We start from the raw sequence: 21,594 nt of genomic DNA, 5'->3' as shown, positions 1-21,594 counted from the left end.
TTGACCACCAGCCCTTGCTTCCTTTACAAAGATCAAAAAATGCTGAGTGATGCAGAAGTGAGTGGAATGCGATTGGGGAGATCTGAACCTCCTCGGGGCCCTCCCAACTTCACTAGTATCCAAGAACCCAAAGGTCTGCTGGACAAAGTGGGAGTTGCTCCCAAGAAGCTAAACAAAGATGTTGAGGCCTGGTCTACACTTAAAACTAAGGTCAACTAAGCTATATCGCTAAGGGCTGTGAAAATTTCACACCCTGCAACACAGTGAAGTTAATATAACCCCCACTGTAGACACAGCTAGGTCAACAGAAGAATTCTTCCATTGACCTGGCTACCACCTTTCGGAGAGGTGTAAAAACTATATCAATGAAAAAAAACCCCTCCGTTGATGTAGGAAGCATCTACACTACAAATGCAGCTCTGTAGCTATGCCACTGTAGTGAAGACATACCCTGAGGTGACTGGGTTGAGAATGCTCCTTTAATTCAATTGAACACTGGGGAGTAATGCGGGGAGTCAACATGGAGGCTGAATTCTTTGTTTCTTCCAGGCTTTTTTTCCAGGTCAGGAGTGGGGGATTCATGAGTGGCTCAATAGAGAAGAAAGCTCTGGTGGGAGTAGGCATGGAAATGGAAGTTCCTCTCCCACTCCAAGAGAGGGTGTCCTTTTCAGGCCAGGCTTTGGGACAACGGATCTGGGGAATTCATGATGGTGTCAGGCAACTTAGCACAGCTCTGACTGGGGCTTTCTGGATGCTGTCCATGTATTTATCTCTCAGGTCATTGTGCTAACAGTGCGGGAAGCCTGAGGACTGACTTAATTACAGCAACCCAATCTCTCACATCTCCACCGTCCATTGAAACTCGAACCCACCTTCATGTGCTCCCCCTTTCACAGAGAGCCTCCTATCAGGCATCTAAACAAACAAGTGGGTAAGACAGAAAGGAGCTTGTTTCCCAGGGCTGTGTCTGCGAGGGAGGAGTGGCAATTAATGCAGGAGGGACCGAGGTGAAACCCAACATCAAAGGCAAGAGGCTGTCAGCACATTTAACTTTAGAGAAACTCTTCTCCTAATAAAAAAGGAATGACCTCGTTACTGCGGACACTAACAGTTCCCAGGGGAACCCCAGAAGGCTGCTGCCTGCACTTTTAATATTCGCTTTACAAACAAATGGCAAACCTTGGAATTATTTCGGTGTTGTTCTTGGCAAGTCGTTACAATGTTGTGTCCTTATAAAAAATCATTGAAGAATTTATGTAGTGTGAGTTTACTTTTCATCGGCCTCTTTTCCTTCCTATCAGTCTCTCTCGTGCTCCTGGAGTCTGAGTCATTTTCAGAATGAATGGGAAACATGGAGGAAGGGGCATTCGCTGCTACTACAGTCCAGCAGGAGGCACTGTATGAAATAGTAAAGGCACAGGCTGTAGGAGAGCTCCCTGCTCCTGCAGTCCCAGCTGGAGGCGCTGTATGAACTGGTTTTGTAGCACAGGGTCAGTGGATTCATAGCTATTTTAGTCCCAGCTTCTCCAGGCAGGAACTACTGTTCAGCATACTGTCAGAAATGCTAGCTGTGACTCAATTTGCAGATACACCAGTCCTATATGAAAGCCAAAAGGAGAGAGAGGGTGGGCAGAGGGAGGGGGAGAAGGTTGCTGTTAATAGAAAGAGGACCTGAAAAGTAGGAGCACAGAATGATTCTATACAATCAGCTAAATAACTCTAAATTATACTAGCCTTCTCTTCTCACCAATTAAACCTTTTCCCCAAATTACCATATTTTGAGTCACACAGAAGTATTCTGGCATGCTTTCTTGGTGTTAAATTCTCGGTGTGATACACAGGAGGTACAGACAACAGTTTTGTTTCTTGTTGGCAGTATATGCATTGCACTGAAAGTATACCCTCTGGTCACATATCTTGAGCACTTGGACAATGACCCACAAACTTGCATACACTTTCCCAGCATGCATGGATGAACAAACGTGGGCACACTCAGACACATATATGCACACACCGCAACACTCCAGTTCACACAGGCACATGTAAACACATTTGCATATCTATATACACAACACCTAGCTGCCTACCTGTGCTGATTTGCATGTGCGCACAGCCAGATGTATGTACGTCCATGCATACATATGAGTACATACATCGTCAATCACACAGGGTACTACACAGTACATGCATGCTGCCCACTACTGTACACATGCCACATGGTGGAATCAGAGATGCTGAAGCGTGGATCAAGCCAATGTGGAGGTCTTCCTGGGTGGTGCCATGACAGGGCTTTCAACTAAGAGACTGAAATCCTGCATTCTATTCCCAATGCTGTTGTTAACTTGCTGTGTGACTGTACACAAGCCACTTAACTTATCTGTTTCAGAGTAGCAGCCGTGTTAGTCTGTATTCGCAAAAAGAAAAGGAGGACTTGTGGCACCTTAGAGACTAACCAATTTATTTGAGCATAAGCTTTCGTGAGCTATAGCTCACTTGATGAAGTGAGCTATAGCTCACGAAAGCTTATGCTCAAATAAATTGGTTAGTCTCTAAGGTGCCACAAGTCCTCCTTTTCTTTTAACTTATCTGTGCCTCACTTTCCCTTCTATAAAAGGGATGATAATGCTCCTCTGCCTTGGGATGAAAAATTCTGTACTTTTTTCACATATGTTATTATATACTCAGCCTCTCTTCACCTCCGGATTGGGCCAAGGGAGCCCAAGGCTTTTGACTTTTAGTTTGAGGGCTCAGTCTACGGCCCATCTATTTCCTTGGGCTCTGGCACGTGAGGCTGGGGTGGGAGAGAGGAGGAGATGGGGGTTCAGACTGGGCCAGGCCAGGTGTATGGTTTACAGCTGGGCTGAGTCTGTTGGATTTCTGATGGCTGGGTGTGTTCAGACGATGATGGTGGACACATTTTAGACATTCTAAATTAAATAAATAGCTGCCAGGAGTGAAGACTGGCAGACGGCCACACTCAAGTATATGAAACTGGAGCCCCAGCTGTGAGCTGGGCTTTGCATCAGTGAGCTAGGCAGGAGAGATGGGCCAAAGGGAGCCTTTTCATTCCCCGACCCTCCTCCTGATACATAACAGAGCAGGATCTTCCACTCCGAAGGATCTTCCACTCTGAAGTGCATGCCATCTGGGTCAGGTCTAAGGTCTGATCAAGCCCCCAACCAACTAGCACCCAGGATGCGACCAAAGAAGCTGCAGGGAGGACCCAACAACACATCCCTGCTTCCCATACCCAATCCACCATGAGCCATCCTTCCCTGTGCCAGCAGGTTGGCTCCACTGTTGGATGTGTAACTGGTACCACTTGCCTCTCTCTGCCCCCATCTCCTCTGCATAGTCACATCAGGGCAGTGCTTCACTCACAGACCCTCTGGAGAGCTCACGCCAGAAGCGGGCTGGACGAATGGCTTAGCAATAACGCTGTGTGCTCCCGTGCCACCAGCTGGGGGTCAGGCTTTCAGGAGGTGGGTTTTGTCTCATGGCACTAGCACCCCTGCCTGGTGAATCAAGGACTCTCCATGGACTTCAGTGCAGGCATCCCAGCCAGGTGCAGGGACATGATCCACAGCATTAAAACAAAAGGAGGAGGAGTAAAGGGTAATCTGGAATTAACATTAGTCTTCTACACAGGTGCAAAGGAGGCCTTGAGGCTTGGGCCTGAGATTCTGCTTATTTCCAACTAGCCTAATACAGGCCATGTGGCCAGTAGTGACCTCAGAGGATCCAGAGAAGGGGTTTGCGGAGGCTGAAGAAACCATACACTGGGTTATCTAAAAGCAAACGCCCCTTTATACTAGTGCACTTAGGGTGTCACCAGAGACACTCAGATCATGCCTATCACACATGCCTGGAGAACACAGAACACACACGCAGACTCTCAGCGCAATTCACACACGCAGGAACCAATGTACTATACCTGCTGGCCCATGCACGAAACTCCCAGCCCTGATGGGGAACTCGCAGCAATGCAACAATGGGCCTCATTCTCACTTATGCTAAGACCCCTTTGTGCTCCTCTTGCAAATTTAAGGGGGCTTAAAGGGACAGAAATGGCCTCTGGGGAATCTCTCTGCACAGGGGGGATTCCCTGGCTGGTGGAGAGTGGTGTATATGGGCTCTGCACTGGCCCTGCTGTCAGTCACTGCCATAGAGGGAATGGCACGAGGTAGCTGGTGGCAGGAAGGGGCAGGTGGAAGGGAGGGGCGAGGCCAGAGTGTACCGCACTGTGGGGATTCTCAGCCACCTTGGGCCCCCGACGCATTTGGAAATGTTACCCTTGTCCTTGTTTCCCAGAGATCGCAATGACCCGATTGCCGTTTTTCACACAATTTCATATTTTTAACAGAAATATTTATCAGCACCATTGCCAACGTTTTTCACTGACTGAAAAATCTGTTTTTCTTTTTGTTTAAAAAAACCCCAAGATCAGCTCATGGTAAATGCTATTTAAAGCTGAGCATGTGCCAAGTGCTGCCCCCTGTTTGGGGAAAGGTTCATTTTTGAAAAAAGGCCCTTTTTTTTTACACCACCAGTGAAAAACATTAGCGCCAAAACTCCGTGCCCAGCTGGAAAGCTGCATGGTTCCTGGGAGCTGCAGCGCATCTTGTAGGCTTGGACTCAGACGGAGCTAATAAAGTAGGGTCTGATTTTCCATCCCTGATTTTGTGGGAGTTTTGGCATTGACTTCAGTAGCAGGTCTGAGCCCTCAGTTAAGGAGTTATATAATGCTGGTACAGAAACAGGCCGTGAGCCTGCAAGTGCAGCCATAGAGGCAGAATCTAGTCCCCACACAGAGCCCATCTGACTTCACTGGAGCCATCATGCATGCAGAGGGTACTGCCAGCACAGGAACAGCTGTATGTTGTGGTGGTGGGAAATGCCTAGCTAAATAAGTAGGTACATAGGTGAGTGGCGCTGTTGCTGCATGACCTTGGTTTCTGGGCCTCAGTTTTCCCCATGTGTAAAATGGGGCTTACCTCCCTGGTAAAGTGCTTTGGGATCTCTGACTGCAGAGTGCTAGATTAGAGCCAGCTGTTATTACAGAGCGGCAGATTGGGGCCAATTTCTCTCTCTTGTACCAGTGCAAGGTTGGTGTTGGAATGGCGGCTGTTCCATGCGTGTAGTGTAAAGTTGAAGTCTCGTAGCCTTTGCACTGGTGTCCCAGTTCCCAGCCCTGAGCTGGCAGAGCTGGGCTTCGCAATTCAATGTCCCCAGTGCCCCCTGCAATCTGGAGGGAGCCAGGTTGTAGTCTAAGAGGTGAAGTGAGACTGAGTGCAGGGTGTGCCTTTTAGCCATTGTTCAGCCATTGAAATGCATGACACCGAATCTGCTGCTGCTCAGTGTGCCAAATAAGCAAAGGTGCCGTTTATCAAGGTGCCTGTACAATGGAGCTGAATATACTCACCTGGGCTGCTTGTTGAGCTGTTGTGGCACTTTCATTTACTCTGTCTGTCTGTCATGGTGTATGTGTGCTGACGCTGATTTACTCCCATTTCAACGCACTATGGAACTTCTAGGGCACGGCAGCAGGGTCCCCATGGCCGGTTAGTGTGTGGCACTCAGGTGTGTTATAGATTTACACACCAGCTTGCCGTGCACCAGCTCTCCATCCAGACAAGCGCTCAGATGCATACTGTGCCTGTGAGCACATAACCATTCTCAAGCGAATTCAGGAGCAGAAGCAGTCCCGTGCCGTCAGTCAGACTCTCAGTTGTGATGCGTGAAAATGGGGATGTTGTTTTTGCCAACCCTCACTCCCAAATTTTCACAGTTCGTCATGGGCCAACCTGCAGCCCAGAATGTTGCTTTACATGCACCATCAGTCCTTGCCTCAATGAGCTTCCACACTAAGTAGGCAAGACAGACAAGGAAGGGAGGGGAGCCAGAAGCACTAGGGTAAATACTACACTAATGGGGCAATATAAGCACTTACGCTAGAGAAGCAGAGCCAGGAACAGAACCCAAGTTCCCGATTCCTAATCAAGTGCACTATCTACTAGGCCATGCTGCCTTTCAAGTGAGAGCCTTCTTCTGTTAGAGTGTGTGTGTGTGTGTGTGTGTGTGTGTACATACGCACTGACACTCACACCCAGGACGGCACTGCAAAACTAGCCTTTTCCTAGGGGTTCGCTCCCACAACTGATAACTAAGGTTTGCCCGTTGTCCATGGCCGAGCTGAAGCAGTTTAGCGACAGGACAGACATTGGTCTCATGTGTAGGGAGCTTGCACGACCAGGCCCTTTGTTAGAAGGTTGGGGCCTGCAGCCCTGCAGTTATCAAGTTACTTCGAAGTCTCGTGACACTTGCAGTGTCCCAGTTGCCAGACTGGAGCCTGCAGAACTAGGCCTCACCATTCAGCGGCCCCCATCCCAAACCTCTGTAGTCTGGAGGGAGCCAGGCTGGTGGCCATTGCTGCTGTGCTGTGAGGGGAGGCATAGGAGAGGGTGTGAAGAGGAGAGGGGGAGAAGGGAAGAAGAGGCCATAGGAGGAAATGAGAGCAGTGATGGAGGATGGGGAGAGGTTGTGCTGGGCCTTGAAGTTGATGCTGAAGAGGTCGTGGCTTGATTTCTGCATTAGGCGGGTGGGGCCCAGAACAGAGCAGCAGGAGACCTGATCCAGTGCTGGCGACAGTCTGAGTCCTCCCAACCTGAAGCAGGTGTAATTGGGAAAAGCCTTGAGCATTTCCAGGCTGCAGAGAGTGGCCTCTTTAACCCCATCCCTGGATCAGCGCTCCCCAGCTGGTGCACTGACCCCACCTGCGTTAAACACGTTCCTTGCGACTCCTCTCCCGCTCAGCCCGGTGCCTGCATCCCTCTCCTCATCCCTCTCCCCTGAAGCCCCCTGCTTGTGGGCTCCTTGATATTTTCCAGTCCTTTCCTAATGAGCACTGCAGAATTACAGCTAATTAAGGATGTAAATGATGCTGGAGAGCGAGGGGATGGGAAGGGGGGGTTGCTACTCGCTGTGTGCAACTCTGCAGTAAAGTGTCTCCTACCTCAGCAGAAAAGTTATCATGGGAGACAATGTCAACTTTATGGGAGGGGGAGGGCCCTTTCGCCCGCGCCAGCCCTGCCTGTAATCACGGCAGCCTCGCTTTTATGTGTCAACTCTGCAGATGCTGCTGCCCTGCCTCCCAAATGCTGCTTCGTCAGCTGGCACTTTTGCAGCGCCTTGGGTCTCTCGTGCTTTCCCTGCCGCTCTCCTCGTCTTGCATTCTGGGTAGAGAGGGGCTCAAAGATTCGGAGCCGTCTCTGGAAGACACCTGGGCCCCGATGGGGCTGGGGTTTGGTCCAGCTCAGTGCAATGACCAGGCCTGCTGAGGGATTCGGATCTGTTCCAAATGCCTCTGGCTGCTCGCAGGGATAGAGGTCTGATCTGTGAGCTGGGGTGGAGATCTGTGCTCAGGGCCAGCTGCAGCACTCCTGGGAACCAGGAGGCCTGCCAGGAGATTTGGAGAGAGGCCGATGCTGCGTCTGAATCTCCCTCTGCATCGGCCCTCACAGCAGCGCTGCCTCAAGGGAGAAGGGCTGGTTCCACTATCTTGGCAGAGATGGACGGTGGCGTTAGGAGGCGCTCCGTGGCCGGTGGCACACGCTCGCAGCCAGAGCTGACGGCTTGCTCCACGTGGCCTGCAGATACATAAATAAATGGGCTGAGCACCCCAGGCCTGACCACTGCTCCGCTGTCTGTGCCCTGCTGTTATTCATCTGTCGCTGACTGTGGGGTGGACCAGGGCACAGGAGTCCTGGCCCTTTCAGGAGACAGCTGTCCCTTAAGGCTGGACCAGACAATGAGGGGTGGGAGGCAACTCCCCTAGCACAGCACTTAGACTCTGGCTGACACCCTAAAGTAGCTCCATACCAGAGGCCAAATTCGTCCCTGGCCTAACTCCACTGACTTGGGCCCTGGTGTCAATGAGGGCCGCAGCTCAGCCACCCTGAGCTCAGAGCCCTTTTTGCCCCTCTCCAGCCCCATGGACAATATTCTCTTCCATGCCCCTTTGTTTCGGAGCTAGCCAGCCTAGGGCTGTCGTGCAGGCTGGTGAGTGGGACTCTACTTTTCTCACGTGGGCGTGAGCATGCACCAGGCCTAGTGCTCTGGCCTGTGTATCCTGCAGCATGCAGAGACTGGGAGGTGTGAAGCCTGGGATTTATGCAGTCCTCTGCTCTGCAGGGAGCCCTGCGGCCATGAGCACCTGGGCACGCGGTTTCTTCATGCACTCCAACACTGGGAGCTGGCATCCTGGCAGCAGCGCACGGGGATGTGGATCCTACAGCACTGAGCAGCTGTTTGAATTCATGCCAGCCTCACTGGGTCCTCCTGAGTTGCATTTCAAAGCGCTTGGAGTCCCTGTTGGTGTATTTCTCCACACATGGCCCAGTCAAATGAATTGTGAAGGCATGTTTGTCCTGGCCCTGAGTTCAGTCTGTCTGTCCTAGTGCAAGCAGGGCCGGACCCCTGACGGTCGAGCCAGGAAGCTCTCTGGTTGTCGTTGTGGGTTTCGTTGTTGTTGTTGTCTCCCCAGATCACTGTGCAATATATTCCGATTTTTTTTCTTGTCATTAAGCTAGTGCCTGGGAGATGATGATGCAGTCCCTATGTGGGCCGCAGAAAGCACTTTGAGCCGTGCTGGAGTCGTGCTGGGTGGCTCTGATAGCAGAGCTAATGGGAGCGAATGGGATGCAACGAGCTGTTCTAATGACACCAGCCAGGGAAGAGACAACAGTAAGAATAAATAAATGTTAACTATTTTCCTCTGCCAGACATTTGCATCTATTGCCATTAAGTTCATTTAAATAAGAGAGAGAGGGAGAGAGAAGGGGAAACTTACTACCACTCTTCATAACGAGTATCTAAAAATAAATTAGGATGCTGGGATGCACTTAAGGCATTTTAAAAATAAGTCAGATTTTTTCCCCTTCTTTTTTCTTGAAGTGTTGGAGGGTTTTAATTTGGGCCGAGTAATTTGGGTGCAAACGCTTGGGCGCCTTTCGTTGGGAAATTGGGAGGAATGCAAACAAGATTTCACTTCATTAAACAGGGGCAAACACTAGAGAAATTGCACTTACTTATGGAAATGACTTTTAAACATGAACAGCATTTACTTGCATTGCCTTGCGCTGAATTTTTTTTTCCAAAAGATTATACATGTGAATAATTCACTGCGGGCCAATTAGATGATGGCTTCATTTCTAACCTCTCACTTTCTTTCCACCACCGTGGCTATCTCCCTCATCACAATTTCAACCCACTTCCTGCCAAGAAAGAAAGAAAGAAAGATCAAATATTACACACTCACACCAGCTTCCTGAGAAATAGATGCAGAGAAAGTGTGAGGGAACAAAGATCAGGGACTGCCATCTAATCCCAGAGATACTGGTGTAAAATAGGAGTAATGTCATTGAGTTTATTCCAGATTTACACTGTTGTTGCTGAGAGCAGAATCTGACCCAAAGGCTTGAAATGGAAGGAAAGAAAGAGGGGATGACATGAAAGGGAAAAGGAGACAGAGGTGGAGAGATATGCATGCCAATCGCTGGCAACATCGGGCCTTGGACTTAGACAAAGTAGTTTGGATTCATCTGGTTTAATTCCATTGGCTTCAGTGGGGTCATGTCAGGGATGTTGGAGTGGCAAAGCTCAGAATCATGCCCACTGAAGTGAGTGGGAGTGGCACATGCAGATACAGGGGCAGAATCTGAACCAGAGGAGTGTGCAATTGAAGAGGAAAGGAAGAGAGAGGAGATGAGAGGGGAGTGAGGTGTCCCCTGAGCCTTTGGCATGGGGCCTTTTGTGAATGTTCACTCTAGCAAGAAGGTTCACATGTACAGACAGTGCTCCAAGGGGTTTCCTGTATTTCTCCCTGTAACAGATCATATGAAAAATCACCTGTTCTGCACTTAGCACTGTCATTAACCTCTGTGCCTGGGGATTTTCCTGACTGGATATGGACAGCCAACATGCAGCGTTTGGTGCCACCAGGCTGTGATGAACCTTACGGGGTGTTTGGAGGATTGGATCTTCGTTTCCATCTTTGTCAGGGTGAGAGCAACCGCCTTGCATTCTTCTCCAGTGGATGCATTTCATCAGTCACTTGCCAGATTCAAATTAGCATTGGCGGAATCCAGGACTACAAACCCCAGTCACTATCTTACATGGGGTCCTTGAAGAGTCATCTTCAAAGTGCTTTACAAGTGTCGATGGACTGAGTCAGTGCCTATCCATTGCTCTAACTAAAATATACAATTCAAAGAATAAAATCCACCAAAAGCACAGTAACAAAGTGCATATTGAACTCTCCATGCAATATCTATCTATCTATCTATCTGTCTAGTTTCTTACATGGCATTTCAATATGATTTTTAGGGCTTAGTGTGTGTTAAGTTAATACTGTTTCCAGTAATACATTAAAGTGCTCTAGGGAACTTTTAGTGTACACTAACAGGATCTACACGGGCCAGTTAGTGCACAACACATTGGTGTGCATTGGAATTCACTCCCCACTATCTGATAATACACATTACCGCCCCGTGGAGACAAGCCCTTCTATAGCAGTTATATATGGTTCCAGTGTATCCCAATAATAGTCACCCACCGTAGCAACAGTAACAACCCTAAGATTCCCACACTTGACCACTTATATCCCTCAACCTACCTGTTCTAAATGCCTAAAAGAAATGATGAATTTTGCAGCTTGTCTAGGAGAATTACACATCTGAGCTCTGGCAGACCACAGGGAACACTTAATTCCTATCTTCCCTTCTTAGAAAACCCCCTGACAGCACCCCTTCCATTTCTAAGCAGGAGGCTGCCAAGCCCAGCACCTGCACTGATCCCCGCTGAAGGGGTATTGCCTGAGATTAGTTCAGCTGGAGATGATGCCTGATGGGTGCTTATGACACCACAATGAGATGAGTCTAGTCTGATCTCATCAGCTACATGTTACAGATACAGAGGTTAAGGCCAACATTTTCCAACACATCTATTTATTTTGTGTGCTTCCATTTTTGAGTGCTCAACCTGAATCCCCTAAGGCAGCTCAAGGTGTGCATAAAAAGCTAGCAGATGTCATTTGAAAATCTGTGCCTACGTGACTCAGCTAACATCACAAGGCAAGTTGGAACTAGGCTGGAGCTAGCTAAAGTGGGAGCTAGGTCAAGACTTGGTAGGACCAAGGCAGGTGCTCAGATCATCGCTCTCTCAAATCATCCCAGCTTGATAAGACTTCTTCTTCATGTCACATCTCAGTGAAAAAAGTTATCTGGTGAGGCCCATCTTTTTTAAAGACAATGTGCCAACCAGAGACACTGCTGGTCTGAGCATCTCTTAAACGACCAAACCAGTTGAGTTTTGCATCACAGAGATTCATAGAGTCACAGTTTTGCATCACAGAGATTCAGGTTTAGGTTGGATATTAGGAAAAACTTTTTCACTAGGAAGGTGGTGAAGCACTGGAATGGGTTACCTAGGGAGGTGGTGGAATCTCCTTCCTTAGAGGTTTTTAAGGTCAGGCTTGACAAAACCCTGGCTGGGATGATTTACTTGAGGATTGGTCCTGCTTTGAGCAGGGGGTTAAACTAGATGACTTCCTGAGGTCCCTCCCAACCCTAATCTTCTGTGATTCTATGATCTAGTCTGATCTCCTTTAAAACAGAGGCCATAGGACTTCCCGCAAAATAATTCCTGGAGCACATCCTAATTAATAACCCTACCAGGGACAGGTTGAGGGGAATGGATTGTTGTACTGAACTGCATGCTGGTTTTTCTTCTTGTCTAGAAAAGATAAAGAAGGTGTGTGTTGTGAGAGAAAATATGGCAGAAGCGTCAGCAAATATGGAAATCTCAGACTTCTCTTCATCCTGGACTAGATCCCACAAAAGGATCGCCATGGGCATAGCCATATGAACCCTTTGGCAGGGTCTAGCCCCCAGATTCCACATGGCAAGCTCCTCTGCTCATCTCACCCTTTCCTCAGACCTGGTCCAGACTCATCTGAGAAGAAGCCATTTGTCCAGGTGGCTTCTTCCTCTTCTAGGCTCATTCCCAGTAGGATGGGTGATTAGGTGGAAATAAGGGAAGCTCAAACCAAACCTTTCTGGAAGCTCAGAATAGTTTGCTTATATGTGTCTATTGTTGCCTGTACACACCCATCTATCTCTCTTTCCATCTGTCCCTCACTTAGGTACCTGAGCTCTGCACTGAGGCCTGGCTAGTCCTCACACTGTCTGGAAGCAGAAAGGATGAAACATCACAAGTGAGGCTGCCCTTGTGGATACAGACAGCACGACCTAGAGGTCTGAGCATCAGGCCAAGTCCAGTCACTCCTGAGTCCCACCCCTGGACCTGCCACCGACTCACTGTCTGACCTTGGACAAAGTCACTTCCCCACTCTGGGTTTCAGTGTCCCCATCTTTGACCTGGGATAAAGACACTCCCCCCCGCCAAACACGGGGTGTGGTGATGGCTAAAGCCCACCCTGCTCCCAACGATGTCAACAACAAAACTCCTGGGGGCAGTTGGTGTCTCTCTAGCACTTTGACAGTGCAAGCGCTATCTGACTGCTGAGTGTTGTTACTCCCGACCTGGCTACAGAAGGGGTAACTGGAAGCTTGCAGGAAGGCCTGTGCTAAGATGCTTCCAGTCCTATTTTACAGAAGCAGGAGGTTCAGATACATAGAGTGTCCACCCCAGGCCTCTCCTGGGCAGGTCCAGTGTACACAAAGAGGAGGCCTCAGGATGTGAACTCCTTTCCAGTTGCTAGAAAAATCCCTTCCCTCACTGCTAGGAATAGAATCACAGTCCTGAAAGTGCAGCACGAGACTTTTCCATTAACCCCTTTTCTGTGTGGCTTGCTGGGCGACTCCCGGGTCCTGCCTGCACTGTGGTTTCTGCTGCGCTAAGGGACAACAAAGTTATCCCCTGCCATGCTTAAAACACACGTCAGTGCTGCTGTGTCAATGGGACCAGCCAGTATCCAAAGCATGTTCCTGAATGGCGCCACTGTCTTGCAAAAATCCAAGGCACAAATTCAGAGTGGAAGGAAGCCTGAGCTCATGGGCCATACACCTTTCTGGCCCCTCTTCTCACACCTGCTGACACATTCCCTCAGGATGGATCCCTTTGGCGATAGCATAGCTCGGGGACACGGCGTGGTCCCACCTGAATGAATCATATTCCAGCTGCATTGGGGGATGATTATATTGTGGACAGGTCCCTCCATAGAGTAGATGAGCCCTCCCAAGCACCATCCACCAACGTGCCAATTCTGCCACACCTTTGCTGTCCCCGTGCTATTCACACGCTGTCCCGTCACTGCTGGGTTATAGTGCTGGAGCCCACAGCCTAGGGGATATTGTCTAAATTAGGGGAACAGGGGAAGAGTCCTGCTTTCCCTGATTGCCTGACTCGCTTCCTCCGGGAGCTCCCCGTCGGCTGTCTTCCCAGCATACTAGCTCTGAACTGTTTCCCGGGGTATTTCATGGTCATTTTGCCAAAACGTTTCCTTTCTCGTTATATTAGTCAACCCACCTCCCGGCCTTTCACAGCTCCAATCCTTGGTGCTTTTACAGCCGCCTAACTGATTACACTTTTATTGGGTCACAAGTGATGACCTGAGAGTTTCAGGGATGGAAGGAACAAGAAAACTCCTGCTGGGAGCAGCCCATTTTAGAGCCACCATGTCAATTACAGTCTCAAATGGCACCTCGCCTCTTTATTTATTTACCCTGGAGGACCCTGCTATGCCCTCTCCAGCTTCCACTCCAGACTGATTGACGGGCCGAGCAATGAGCTGAAGGTTTCTCAAGAACCTTCTATAAATACATTTGAAACCAAGTCAGGCCCCTCCGCCCCACCCCGCTGCAAATCCAAACCTTATCAGAAAGGCTTCCTAACCAAGCAGAAAATGGAATATTTAGGCCATGCACATGAGGCTGCTCTAAGTTCCACTGGTGGTTCGGCAGCTGCAGCCAGAATACAACAGGTGCTAAGGTCCACTGAGCCCAGTTTGGCTGGAACAGAGGATGTGGATGAGCAGCGTTAGTCCAGATTGACACCAGTGGATATGAGCCCAAAGAATGGTGCTGTTGGAGTCAGGGTAAGGGAACCAACCAGAACTGTTCGACCAGTGTGAGGCCTTTCATCTGTGGGACATTTGGGAAGACATGGTGTGTATTGTCTGGGGCTCAGCCAGGTGCTGGTTCTGGGGACCTAAGCTCTGGGATGGAGAGGTGGAAAGAGTCTGGGCTCCTTTAGAATATAACAGGAAGAAAAGAAGGGCAAGAACAAGGGAGCGTGCAGTGGAACAGAAGGGTGGCCAACACCAAACTGGTTAACACAAGGCAGTTAGCCTGTGAAACTCATTGCCACAGGATATCATTGAGGCCAAGAGCTCAGTACGATTCAGAAAAGGATTAGACATGCATATGGATAACTAGAATAGCCAGAGTTACAATGATAAAGATTACAAAACAACCTAGAGTTTGGGAAGGGACCTAAACCTTCCTGCTTCAGGGCAGGCGCTGACCTCTAACTACTGGGAGCAGGATATCCCATAACTGCCTCTTGCAGGGGTTCTTTTATCTTCCTCTGAAGCAGCTGCTGCTGGTCACTGTCAGTGGCAAGCTACTGGAATAGATGGGCACGTGGTCTGAACTAGTCTGGCACTTCGTATGTTCCTAGGACATGGGGTAGAGAAGCTCACAGAATGGTGTTTGTACAAAGTCATCAGGAAAATATGCAATTAAAACAGGATAAGCAGATGTGTTGTTGCATCTGTATGTGTATTCTCCAACCGCATATTAGCTGCATTAAGGCGAGGGGCAAGAAGGACTAGGGACATGTAGAAAGGCGCAGAGATAGGTCATTATTAACTCAATATCATGCTGTATCTCCACACATCCTAGCAAAAGAAACAAACCTAAGGGCCTCACTGAACAGTGGAATCCTATCAGATCTGAGTGTCTGCCCCACTGCACTCACAGATCTGAGCATCTTCCCCTGCCCGCCCCCTGCACTCACAGATCTGAGCGTCTGCCCCCCCAGACTCCACAGCCTGCTGCGCCCAGAGATCTGAGCATCTGCCCCACTGCACCCCTTAGCCCGCTGCAACGTCACAGATTGGAGGTGCTTCTGCACTGTACCGAACGCTGCTTTGCTGCTGTGTAAGAGTTCTGAGCTTCATCCACCACTGGTCTTCCTTATATAAGAGGATCCTGATTGCATAGAGAGCATGTTGTGTGTCTCGATATCACAGTGTAGGAGACACTCTCATTTCTATGTGGCTGTTGGATTGCTAACTCTATGGAATTTATAGGGCTTATACCTGGGCAAAGTCAGGCCTGTATGTTTGCATGGTTTCCTAGAAGTTTATTCTAGTCCAAGGGCCTTGTGGACTAGGCAGATACACACACACACTGCTTAGATGTCAGCTCTCTAGGGAGGGACTGTCTTTCTGTTTGGTGTTTGTCCAGCTCCTGGCACAGCGGGGTCCTGGGCCATGCCAGGGACTGCGTGGCGCTACCACTGTACAAATAATAAATAATCCCAGTACATGATCCAACAGTTGCTCAGCTTCTTTACCAGGCTCTGCAGGTCCTCCTGGCTCAGAGGCTGGGCAGGAAGGGACCTGAGCTCTTCCCCCACATGTGATGCTCAGGAGCATTGAGATGGGGAGGGCTGTTATTGATATATCTGACGCCAAAACAAGCCTCTTTCTTTTCTGCAGCCGCCTCACAACAGATCTTGTCTCTGGGCGACAAATCCACCCCCAAAGGCTGAGGTGAGCAAGTGCCAACCGCTTGTATTGACATTTCCAAGGACACAGCTACACAAGGTACCACAGGTTTCAGAGGAACAGCCGTGTTAGTCTGTATTCGCAAAAAGAAAAGGAGTACTTGTGGCACCTTAGAGACTAACCAATTTATTTGAGCATGAGCTTTCGTGAGCTACAGCTCACCAAGGTACCACGGTGCTTAGGGCTGCAGCCGGCTGTGGAGGGAGCTCTGTTTAGTTATCAGTGCATGGGGTGTAGGGCTGAAGAGCTACTGGAGTTAAGCGGTGGAACTTCCCGCAAAGTGCCTGGTGCGTCCCTTTTTTATGGGTGTCTGGTGTGCACGGAAGTCACCTCTGAGCTGGACTCAGCAGCACTACCTGCATGGTATATCTGTCAGGCCAAAGACAGTCATTGCCTCAAACTGGCTTCCCAGTGGGGCTGACCACCGCTGGGGTGCGTGCAGACGCTGGAAAGATGCTGCTTGTGTTGGCTGGCGCTGGTGGGGCATTGCCACAAGCAAGATTACGCTGCTAGGGACTCAGCCAGCATCTGCAGGGCATGTTACTGCTTCCTGAGTCCCTGGTGGTGTCAACACCCCATTGGGGTGAGCACAACACCCCATTGGGGTGAGCACAATGCTGCTGTTTCAGCCCTGACTGACACCAACTAGAGCCGCTTGAAAAATGAGTGATTTTGCAAAGGGAACGTCCCACTAGGATTTGATGTGGGGGTGGCTTTTTGACCACACTGGCTGTGGACATTTTTCATTTTAAAAAAAATTTACCCCCTAAATGTTTGCTGTGCAAAAGCCATTTTTTGGCTTAGAAAATACTTTGGGTTTTGAACAACAAAAATGTCAGTTCCCAACTTTTCTGAATTTTTGGTTTTAGTCCAGTCCCACTTGTTTCTGGTAAATGTCTTTCAATTGTCTGGTCTTGGGGTCCAGAAATGGGACTATTTTGACCAAAATGAAAAAAGTTCATGCTGGTGGAAAAGTTATTTTTTTACCAAAAAAAAAAAAATGGTTTCAGGGGGGAAAAAATGTGACCAGCTCTATTAAATTTTAAACACAGCTGCTGCTGCTCACCCTGCCTTTAATGCAGCTGGGTGCACACATTACATTTGTTTCTCCAGTGCAAGGGGCAAATGCTGAGCACCATGTGGCTGCCGTGCTCTTTGGGATCGGGGAAAGACGTTCTGCTTCTGTCTGCTGTCTGCGTGGCCCACTCTCTCGTTCTAGCAATGACTGGGCCGTGAAGGCAGGTTGTGCTTACATTGGAAGAGTCTTTACAAACTTCAGTTAATTTTGCATCCAAACCCCCAGGACCATTATTATCCCCATTTTACAGATGAGGAAACTGAGGCACAGAGAAAAGCCTTGTCTTTCCGAGGATCACAAACTGAGTCAGTGGAAAAAAAAGGATGGAAGCCAAGGGCCAGCTCCTCAGCTGGTGAGAACAGGCGTTGCTCCATAACACCAGCTCAGGATTTGTTCTCCCCACGGTGGCACTCCCAGTTCAGTACCTCAACCACAACACTGTCCCTCAGATCCACTCTCCTCTCGCCTAATGCCCCCACCATCTCCTCTCCCGACAAGCCAGAGAAAAGCATGGAGAGGAAGGGAGAACCCAGACCCCATCTGCTTGTAGCACAGTCAGTGAAGTCCCTGGGGAGGTGGGAATGGAGTGCAGTGGGGATTGAGGCTTTCCCCACTAGTCAGGTCTTGCTGTAAGCATGTTCCTGGTCATGGTTCAATGCTCCATGCCCCCTAAGAACACATCTCTGGCTGGGCAGGAGCCCATGGACCAAGTAACAAAGGGATGAATTCAATGGTTATGCTATTGCTTGGGGACTGAGGGTGAGCTGGCCCTGGCAAACGGGGGTAGGGAGGTACCCAAGGGCATGGGGTGACTGGGAAATGACTGTGAATCCTGCCCATCCAGCCTCCCCCGGGTTGGTTTTCCCACTGTGTAGGTTCCCCCCGTCCCTCCTAGGAACATAGGGAGAAGCTGCTTCGGAGAGTAAGTCAGTAATGGAGGTGGGGCTGGGAAGGCAGTGATTTAGAACCAGAGGCTTACAGTATTATTGCCTGCAAAGCCATTCATGGGAAATGACTCCCCCCATCCCAACCCCTGTGACTCCCCCTCCCCTTTGCCCCTCCCCGCTTTCTCAGCTCTGCAATAACAATAACAGAAATGCCCCCAGGAGCCTTTTCTGCTCAGAACGGGGGCAGAGGGCTGCAAAGGAGCTGCTTTCACCCCACTTCTTCTTCCTTCCTTCTCTGCACCGTCCCTCCCCACCCACCCCCCACTCCCACCACTCCAGCCCAGCCACTACCCCTCCCTCTCCAGTCGCAGGATTAAAAAAAAAATAAAAATAATAATAGGGGTAATAAGAGAGGAGGTAATGGAACGTTCTCCAACTGGGCACATGTCAGAAGCCATTATATGTGGTGCAGATTTGCATAATTCAAGAAGCATCAAATTAAATTTGCATAATTCCTTTGATTACACTTGTTATTAAATGTAAGTGACATTGATTTACAAAATGGCCCAATATAAGGTTAATAGCGAATGTCACCTTCCAGGAGGGTAAAGAGGGTGCGTGGGGGGAGGGGTTTGGGGAGTAGGGAGCAATTGATTCCTCTCCTCTCTCTGCCTTAAAGGGCTCAAGCCTCCTTTCCGAGGTGCCCTCGGCTTTCGCCAGGCTGCTCTTGGGTTTCATGTGGACAAGATGTAATTAGGATCGCCTGCCAAGTGAAGTTAATGCCATGATTCTATTACCTCCCTGCTCCAGCTCTAAGCTGCAGCAGGCCCCCTCGGCGCCGGCTCAGGGCTCCGTCAGGCAGAGCGCCTGAAGGGATCAGGACATAGCAGGGTGGGGAGGAACGTGGCCTTGCTAGGTATGCCGCAAAGCTCTACTCAGAGGCGAGGAAGACCAAACGTGCACCCCAGGCCAGAATCGTGGCTTTTGCCGGATACCTCTCACGGAGGTGATTAAAACACCACGTACATAGGATGGACCTGAGCAGTTATTCATGGCCAAGATGTGCCGTGTGCATCTGACAGGACGCTATGCAGAGAGAGTGAGTGTGGCCCAGAAAAACCCTGGGGCACTAGTGATGTGGGGTAGGCAGAGGATTGTGGTACCTAAAATCCTGGGAAATGAAAGAGCATATAGATTCCCAGTGGTTATAACAGGAACTATCAGGTACATATAGATCCACTGGTAATTACAACAGGATGTGGGGGTACATATAGATCCATAAGTGACAATTACAGGGCCTAAGGAGGTACATATAGCACCATATTTGAGAATGAAAGAGTCAAGGGGGTACGTACAGATCCACAGTGGCTATGATAGGGCCTGTGGAGTAAGTATAGCCCTACAGGTGATTACAACAGGGCCTAAGGAGTACGTGGAGATCCTAGGATAACAATAACTTAAACTCATTTTGCCAAGAGGTGCCCAAGCACCACCTTGATCACTTGACTTGTGTGTGGGATCCCCTCCCCCCCAGTCTCTGTCTGCCACTGCAGGCTTCTTAGGGCAGGGACCAAGCTTGTCCAGACAGTGACTAGCAGTTTGTGTGCACTACCACAAAACGATGGTCATAAAATGCATAATAATGATGAGACATGAACTCACGACCCCCCAGAGCCCATTTCTGTGGATGGGTAAACAGAGGTGTCCAGGAACACGCAGCAAGTGGCAGAGCTGAGGCTGGAAGGCAGGAGTCCCGACCCCTAATCCCCTGCTCTAACCACGAGACAGTGATGCTGTTTAATGGCAGAAACGGTATAAAGATAATGGGACATCCTAAGCAGAGCTGGGCGGGGGTGGGGCGGGGGTGGAGACCTGATGTGCGAAAAATACAGTGCTATGGTACGGGGTGGGGGATATTTACAAAACACTGTGTGATAATGACAGAGCCTGCAAGCTAGATGCATGACCCAGGCCTGATCCAAAACCTATTCTCCCTATTCATCTCAGTGGAAAGACTCACACTGACTCCTGTGTGCTTTGCCTCTCGCCTCCTGAGCTGATAAAGGCTGGACCTTAGGTCATGAATGACAGTGGCTTTAGAGTATAGGGATAGCTCAGTGGTATGAGCATTGGCCTGCTAAACCCAGGGTTGTGAGTTCAATCCTTGAGGGGGCCATTTAGGGATCTGGGGCAAAAATTGGGGATTGGTCCTGCTTTGAGCAGGGGGTTGGACTAGATGACCTCCTGAGGTCCCTTCCAATCCTGATATTCTATGATTCTATGATACGTCTGGTATGATATGAGCCTTGGTGATAGGAAAAGCTGTGTAACCCAGACCAGGCGCAGAGCGAATACACACCTGGGGATAACAATGCCAGGGCAGGGAGAGGCTCTTGTTTGTGTAACAAAGCACAGTAACCCTGGTTGTGGGTTATATACAAATCCTGGGTATTCATAAGGGAGAACCAGAGTTTCCAAACCTGTTGCATAAAGTGAGGCTCCTAAATCCCTACTTAGATTTCTAAGGGCCTGATTTTCAAAATCCCCGAGCTCCCTCAACAATCCCTTGAAGTGCACGTGCCTGAGGTGAAGTCAGTGCAGCCATTTCTGAGACGCAGGGCCATAGGCCGTGGTGTGATTGTGGATCCCAAAGGACTCACGGGAAGCCAGGTGTGGTAATGTAGGGTGTGGGCCGAACCTGGCCTAGCCATTAACAGAGCTGTCAGGGATATGTCACAGCACATCAGGTTATAATGAGAGGAGCTGTAGAGGATACAACATTAATATTCCACCTATTCCACAGGAGGTTTCCTGGCCAGCCATATGAACTCCACTGAGTGACACAGAGCTTCTGCACAGCAGGCCAAAAGTCTCAAAAGGGACTCAAGATTTTGGGTGCCTGGCTTGAGTCAACTTAAAGAGACCAGATTTTTCAGGAAATGCTAAGTACGCCTCTCGAAGGTTTCTCACGTTGGGCTCCCCAAGATCACTACTCCCTGCTGAGAATCCTGGGCCTGAACTGCTGACAGATCCGGGGCGAGAAGATGAAGAGGAAGTATGTACAGTTGCTGATGTGATGCTGGAGTTGGGGGATTCAGAGAGATCTTGTGGGCAGTTAGACTTTATTGCAGACTTACTAAATTGCCTGATAAAAGGCATGAGAAGAAAAGGAGTACTTGTGGCATCTTTTCTTTTTGCGAATACAGACTAACATGGCTGTTACTCTGAAAAAAGGCATGAGAGACATTTTTGCCTGATACCAAGGAACCATTTTGATTTAACGTATTTGTAACTTAAAAGCAAGTGCTGTGCTTTTTGGGCGGCAGTGTTCTGTAGTGCATAGTGCACTGGGCTGGGCCTCTGGAGACGTGGGGTCTATTCCTGGCTCTGCCACTGGCCATGGCAAAGTCACTTTGCCTCTCTGTGCCTCTGTTTCTCCTCCCATCCTTTGTCCATTTTGACCATGAACTCGTTGTGGTAGCGACTCGCGCTCAGTGTCTCTGTGCGGCGTCTAGCTCCATGTGGCCCTGGTGTTGGCTGTGGTCCCTAGGTGCTACTGTAGTACAAACAATAATACTTGTCAGTTGATAGGCTGTGCTGTGAGTGGGACACCTTGTATGCTAGCTCCGAACATCTAACCAAATGTGTGGGCAACAGCGTTACTCAGCTTCCAGACGAGAACGGGCACCTTGGCAACAGCCATGTGTCACAGCACTGACAGTAGTGCGCTTTGGTCCTACCCCTGGATATATAGGAGTGCTCACAGCTATCTGCACCCTGCTCCTGCCCCTCCCCTCCCCCGACACTTTTCCCATACA

This window comes from Caretta caretta, chromosome 7 (assembly GCF_965140235.1).
Source record: "Caretta caretta isolate rCarCar2 chromosome 7, rCarCar1.hap1, whole genome shotgun sequence".
NCBI classification, from domain to species: domain Eukaryota; kingdom Metazoa; phylum Chordata; order Testudines; family Cheloniidae; genus Caretta; species Caretta caretta.
The sequence above is the reverse complement of the archived record's forward strand: the minus strand, read 5'-3'. Positions refer to the sequence as shown.